The sequence below is a fragment of the Crocodylus porosus genome, unplaced genomic scaffold (genome assembly GCF_001723895.1).
Source record: "Crocodylus porosus isolate Cpor-Errol unplaced genomic scaffold, CroPor_comp1, whole genome shotgun sequence".
Taxonomy (NCBI): Eukaryota; Metazoa; Chordata; order Crocodylia; family Crocodylidae; genus Crocodylus; species Crocodylus porosus.
The window spans coordinates 45,725,859-45,732,234 of record NW_017728886.1 but is presented as its reverse complement, the minus strand read 5'-3'; positions in this window follow the sequence as shown (position 1 = coordinate 45,732,234).

Here is a 6,376-nt window from a genome sequence, read left to right as displayed (position 1 = left end):
GGCTCCTACCCTGGGGGTGTTTAAGAGGAGGTTAGATGAACATCTTGCTGGGGTCGTTTGACCTCAGTATTCTTTCCTGCCATGGCAGGGGGTCGGACTAGATGATCTGCTCAGGTCCCTTCCGACCCTAGAAACTATGAATTCCAGCTGCCTGTTTAAGATCACCTGTGACGTTCATCTAAGAATGCTTCCTTTGGGTGAGATGACTCTGGGTTATGTGAGCAGGTAATATGGGCATAAATTGTGTTCATTTTCCATCATAATACAATCAAAGAATAGAGCTTTTACACATAAATTTTGTTATGCAATCTTGCAAGTGTAGCTTGGTGGAATTGATTTTATTTTTGTGAAAGCGCTAGACTGGAATAGATTAGTAAGTAAAAATTTGTTGTTCTTAGTGGGAATGTTTGCCTGCTTTGTTGTTCTGTAGGTTGAATGCACTGCACACACACCCCTCTCCCTCCCGCAGAAGCTTCCTGTGTACCGCCCTTCTATCCTCTGTTTCCAAAACTTCCTGCAACTTCTTTTCCCCCAAGCCTCTGTGTCCACCATTCCTCCCCCTCTAGCCATGACATGAAGTCTGTTTGCCTTACTTGCCCCCTTGCCCACACCAGGCTCTTCTATTGTCCCAGTATGCCAGGAACTCTGGGTTTCCCTCTGTGCTTTCTTCCCTGTACTGTAATTTCCTTTTCTTCTCCATTTCCCCACTTCCTTACCATGGAAATAGCTTTGTACACCTTCTGCCTCATGTTAGGTGTTCTGTGTAGCTCTTTCCTTTTTGTCACAGCTCTACTTCTCCCCCATGTCTGAAGCTCTGTATTAGGGCTGTGCAAAATGGCACTGCTCTGTTTTGACTTGAGTTTTGAGGTTTCGACAGAACAGTGTTTCATTTTGATTCAGAACCGCTGTTCCGTTTCATTTCATCAAAACAGTGATGCTGTTTCGACATTTCACCCATAGGCTCTAATGGGGAAACTCAAAACGGCCTCTGTCATCCATCAGGCAGATGGGGGCCCGCAACCCTGGGAGGGCTGTGCCAATCCTCCCAGGGCTGTGGGCCCCAGATCTGCCTGCCAGATGAGGGAGGGAAGCTGGGTGCTGCCATCTGGGATGGGGGAGCTGGGAAAAGGAACTGAGCCTGATCGCTCAGTTCTCCTCGCCAGCACTAGGATCGGGCTGGGGAAAGGAACTCAGCCCAGCTTCCCGATTCTAGCGCTGGGGTGGGGAACTCAGCTCAGCTGGGCTGAGTTCCTTTCCCCAGCCTGATCATAGGGATGGGGAGGGGAACTGAGTGATGGGGCTGAGTTCCCTTCCCCAGCCCAATCGCAGTACTGGGGAGGAGAACTAAGCCCAGGCTCAGTTCCCTTCCCCTGCACTGCAATCAGCTTCCTGCAGCCCAGTTGAGGGAGGTGGGGAGACCCAGGGCTGTGCTCCCAGCTGAGCCACATGGGGCTGCAGAGCCACTGGGAGCGCAGCCCTGGTTCTCCCCTGTCTCCCACCCCCTGGCTCCTGGCTGCTTTGAAACTCGAAACGTTTTGAAACTTCTGAAATGTTTCGACTACCCTTGTTTTGTTTTGAGGCTGTTTTGAAGCCCTTCATTTCGATTTGATTTCACTGGTTTGAGCTCGAAATGAGTCGAAACAGTGTCGAATTGAAAAAGCCAGCAAAATTTTGCACAGCCCTACTCTGTAGGCCCTGGTGTTTTTTCCCCTAAACATTTGTATTTCATTCTCTCTAGGAGATAAGTCATTTAGGGCATCAATATGGGACGATGGAAAGAAGTAAGATGGGTGTCCTGGGGGAAGGTCTTAATGACTGCCATCAACCCATTCTTTGATCTATGATAATTGCTAGGTAGCTGAAGTTGCTGAAACTAACCAGGTGCCAGGACACACTTTCCTACCTCCCATTTAGCCTATCTTGTCCAGCTTTCAGAATAATCATAGGTTCTGCCAACAATATTCCCTATAATTCTGGAATTGATAAAATAGATAATTCCCAAATTATCTCCTTAGAAACAGAGTATTGGTCTCTGTTCACTTTCTTTAGCCCATCATGGCTTTCTTCAGCCCATCCTCGGGGACATGCTTTTCAGAATAGCACTCTCTGGGGGTGTCCAGATGAGCATGAACATGCACTTTGCGGCACCTCAAAGGCTTCAGGCACTGCCAAACGCATTAAGCTTAAGGGAAAAAGTTCTCTGCATTGCATATTTCCAACACAGAGCCAAAATAAGATACTGGGAAATCCTGGTATCTAAATAAAAGGGTAAAAAAACGGTGAGGCAGCACATGTGGCTGAAGCATGTGCTGCCTGAAACTAGAGTCTGGCCAGCCAGAGCCAAGCTTCCAGCTAGGCTTTGCACACTCTGGATCACCACATCTGTAGCTCCGGGAGGTCCCCAGGACCCCAAGGAAGACTGCTAGGGCCAGCCCAGGTGCTGGCTTCAGCTTCCCGTACCCTACCTGGGGCAACTGGCCATAGCACGCATGCAGATGAGTTCCTCGGGAACAAATAGCACAACTGTATAATTGCATGCTGCTGCTATTTGTTGTGCCATCGCTATTTGTTCCTGGGGAAATAAACATGAACACTCATCTGGAGGTGCCCACTATGTCCCAATTACTTGCTAGACAGACAAGGAGTTAATAATCTTAAAAACATGAAGATGGACAAGTTGATTTTTCTTGGTACAGGGTGAGATATAGAAATGTTCCACTAAGTCCCTCTGCTGACACTATTGGGTGTAATCAATTCAGAATTTGCAAAGATACTTGGATTGCTTTTCTCCAACCTCTAGGATTAAAACATACATAACTTTAAGAGAACTAGCACATCACTGATCAGGTCTTCAGCAAGCAAGATAGCTTTCTAGTATAATACCCTGTAATTAGAGCATAATGTTTCAGATCTAAAATTAAATGAAAGAAAATAAAGTTTGCACTCATCATTCCAAGGGAAAAATTGGTTTTATGGAAGTCAATGGTAAAATTATATTTTACCCCTAGAATCCCCAGTTCAGGAAAACAGGAATAAATAGGTTTCGCTGGTCCCTACCACCCTCATGGATCAAATGACTAGGAAGAAATATATCACTATTAATAGGCTGGCATTTTAGGCCAGGAGCAAAAGACTATCCTTAGCTCCCTCATCACTTGGAGTGAACTGCATCAAAGTAGTGTCTTTGAGGCCACCCCCATTTACAAACATCTCACTAATTTAAATAAATCCTTTTTGACTCTTTGAAAATATCAACCATGCAATTCACAATTTTCTCTCTCAGTTCTGTAAATATATATTGATTTGACCTTCTTTTTGTTTGTTCATACGGTTCTTTTGTAAATTTATATTAAGAATTATTATGAACACTGTATTAAGTGTGCCTTAATACTGTCTGTTACCCTCAGGTCACCATCCTTTTTGTGTGTCTAGTTATAGTTTTCTGTGTCTGAGAGATTTTCCCCATATGCACACACATTTTTATCATCTAAATGAGAATTCTTGCTATAAAATTTTTCTCCTTTCTACATCTCTGTAGAATATTTCTATTTTGTTCTGCAAGTTTTTGCTATCAGCAAATTCTGTGTCTTGTTCTGTGTTTATGCCTAACTCCTACTGGCGTCCGAGACAAAATATTTAAACAAAAGGAGTGCTTCATACTGAGCGTTCTAGTAATCTTATCTTAAGATATAGCAACAGAAAAGCACCTTGTTCAAGTTCCCAGATGAAACTAAGATGTGGGGAGAAGTGGGCACGTTAGAAGGAAGGGACAGGCTACAACTAGAACTGGACGGGTTACAAGGGTGCGTGGATGAGAACAGGATGAGATTCAATACTGACAAGTTGAAGGTACTGCACCAGTTGAAGAACCAGCAGCATACCTGCAGGCTGGGGAACTCCCTTCTCGTCAGTGCAGAAGCAGAAAAGGATCTTGGAGTCATTATAGACTCCAAGATGAACATGGTCGCGGTCAGGAAGGCCAACCGCACCTTGTCATGCATCCACAGATGCATCACAACCAGGTCCAAGGAGGTGATCCTCCCCCTCTATGCAACACTGGTCAGGCTGCAGCTGGAGTACCGCGTCCAGTTTTGGGCGCCACACTTCAGGAGGGATGTGGACAACATGGAGACTCGCATGATTGGGAGCAGCAGAGCAAGCCCTACAAGGAGAGGCTAAGGGACCCAAACCTGTTCAGCCTTCACAAGAGAAGGCTGAGAGGGGATCTGGTGGCAGTTTATAAACTTATGAAGTGGGACCAGCGGGGAATGGGAGAGACCCTGTTCCCCTGAGCACTACCAAGGGCAACTAGGAATAACGGCCGTAAGTTGACTGAGAGTAAGTTCAGGCTGGACATCAGGAAGCACTACTTCACAGTCTGGGCAGCTAGGATCTGGAACCAACTTCCGAGGGAAGTGGTGCTCACTCCCACACTGGGGGTCTTCAAAAGGAGGCTAAATAATCATCTAGCCGGGGTCATTTGACCCCAGCATTCTTTCCTGCCCATGGCAGGGGGTCGGACTTGATGATCTGCTCAGGTCCCTTCTGACCCTACTAACTATGAAACAGAGTTTTTCCAGATTAAAATACAATGCCACTGCCACTTCAGAATAGCTCTCATGGAAAAAGTGTGCTTAGATGTATTTATTTGTATTGTAACAGGAAGCATGCATTTCCCCAAGAAAACTTTACATGAAAATAAAATCATCAGTTAAAAGATCAAGCATGGTAATATAACCCTCTCAGGGTGTGTGTAGACAAAACAGGGGCCCTAAATTGAAGTGTGGGTTTTTAAAACATTGCTTTAATTTAGGGCCAATTAAACCCCTATGCCGTTCACACACCTGACTTACCTGCCTCTCCGGCGGCAGGGAGGGTGGGGAGAGCAAATTAACAGCGGGCAGAGCGGTCCTTGGGTTGTTGGGGTGGTGCTTCCCTCTGCGGCAGTGTTGGTCCCCCCAGGTTGGCACCCACCCACAGGCACCTGGCTTGGGTGGTCCTGGGGGACACAGCAGCCATGGAGGGACACACTGCACCCCTGTGCAGCTCAGGCAGGCAGTCTCTAGATGGGATGGAAAGAAAAAATAGGCTTGCTGTTTTTTTTCCCCCTCTCTTGGGCAGAGCCTGCCTTCCTGGGCTGCTGTCAGGCTGCCTGCAGGGCTTCCTGTAGAGCCCCTGAGCTGCATGCTTTGCACGTTTTTTCTGGCAAGCATGCCCCAGGGTAAGCCCAACTCTCTCTGTAAGTGCTACACCAATCCTTTTCCCCTGCCTGATTCATTGCTTCACTTTCTCTTCCCTGACCAGTATGTTGCTCTGCTTTCTCCTTCCTGCCCTACCTGCCACTGTTCTCCATCTCCCTTCAGGATCTGCTGTGCCCCACACAAAACAGTTGCATGTGCCACTTGCTCCATGTATGATGCAGGTTGGCCAGCCCTGTCTAAGGAATGAGATTGCTCAGTTATCATTTTAGTGTAAGAAAGTGCAGTTTGAAAACTATTGTTTTAAAGTAAAGTGCAGAGGGAGCAAGGATGCTGTTACGCCTCTTTGTGGTGTGCAGTGTAGTGCTGCCCTGCATAATTGGCCAGAGGCACTGCCTGCAGTAAGGGGAATACTGATGGCACCAGTTCCTCTCTACCTCCTCTTTATGAATCACAGTGGGACAAAAAGTAATCCCTGAGCCTCTTTGACTGTAAAGCGCCTTGTGCTGGAATTTTAGTTGGCCCTTATGGAGGCCACCAAAAGGATCCGTGAAGGCTCCTTATTTGTTCCCCTCCTATTGTTCACATTTTTATATATAACTAACCATATTGGCTAAATGCAGTGATTTTCTTTCTCATGGTGGTGAGGCCATGCACTTGCGACTGCCTTGGTTAGGACAGCTGCTTATTTTAGCTCAGGTGTTGAGGGTGACGTGTCAAGATACAGAAGTCCTAGGTTCGATTCCTGCTGCAAATGACCCATAGAGGAGATACATGCATAAATAAGGGCCAAGAAGAATCAGCCTTGCTGAAGGAAAAAAAATGACTCAAGTATATATAAGTCTCCATACTCAAGACAAAGCGAGCAGTGCAACTGCTGTAGAACTTGGAACCTCATCAATAGGATCCTGATTCAGCAGTGGGTCATATACACAAGTACATAAACAATTTTATTGTGTCAGTTCCAGTGCTTAAAACACCTTCCTGATCTGTAGCCTTTTGTCTGGTTTAAGGTCATGAGAAATCTTAAAGGATCCACCATCTGTCCACCTCAGCTTAATGTCTTTTCAACCTTATAATTGTTGAACCTGGACTTAAATAGTGCCTAATTAGGCCTGCCCAATTAACAAATGACCCAATAGTCCAGTTCCTAGTGGGGTGATTCTTGGCCCCGCACC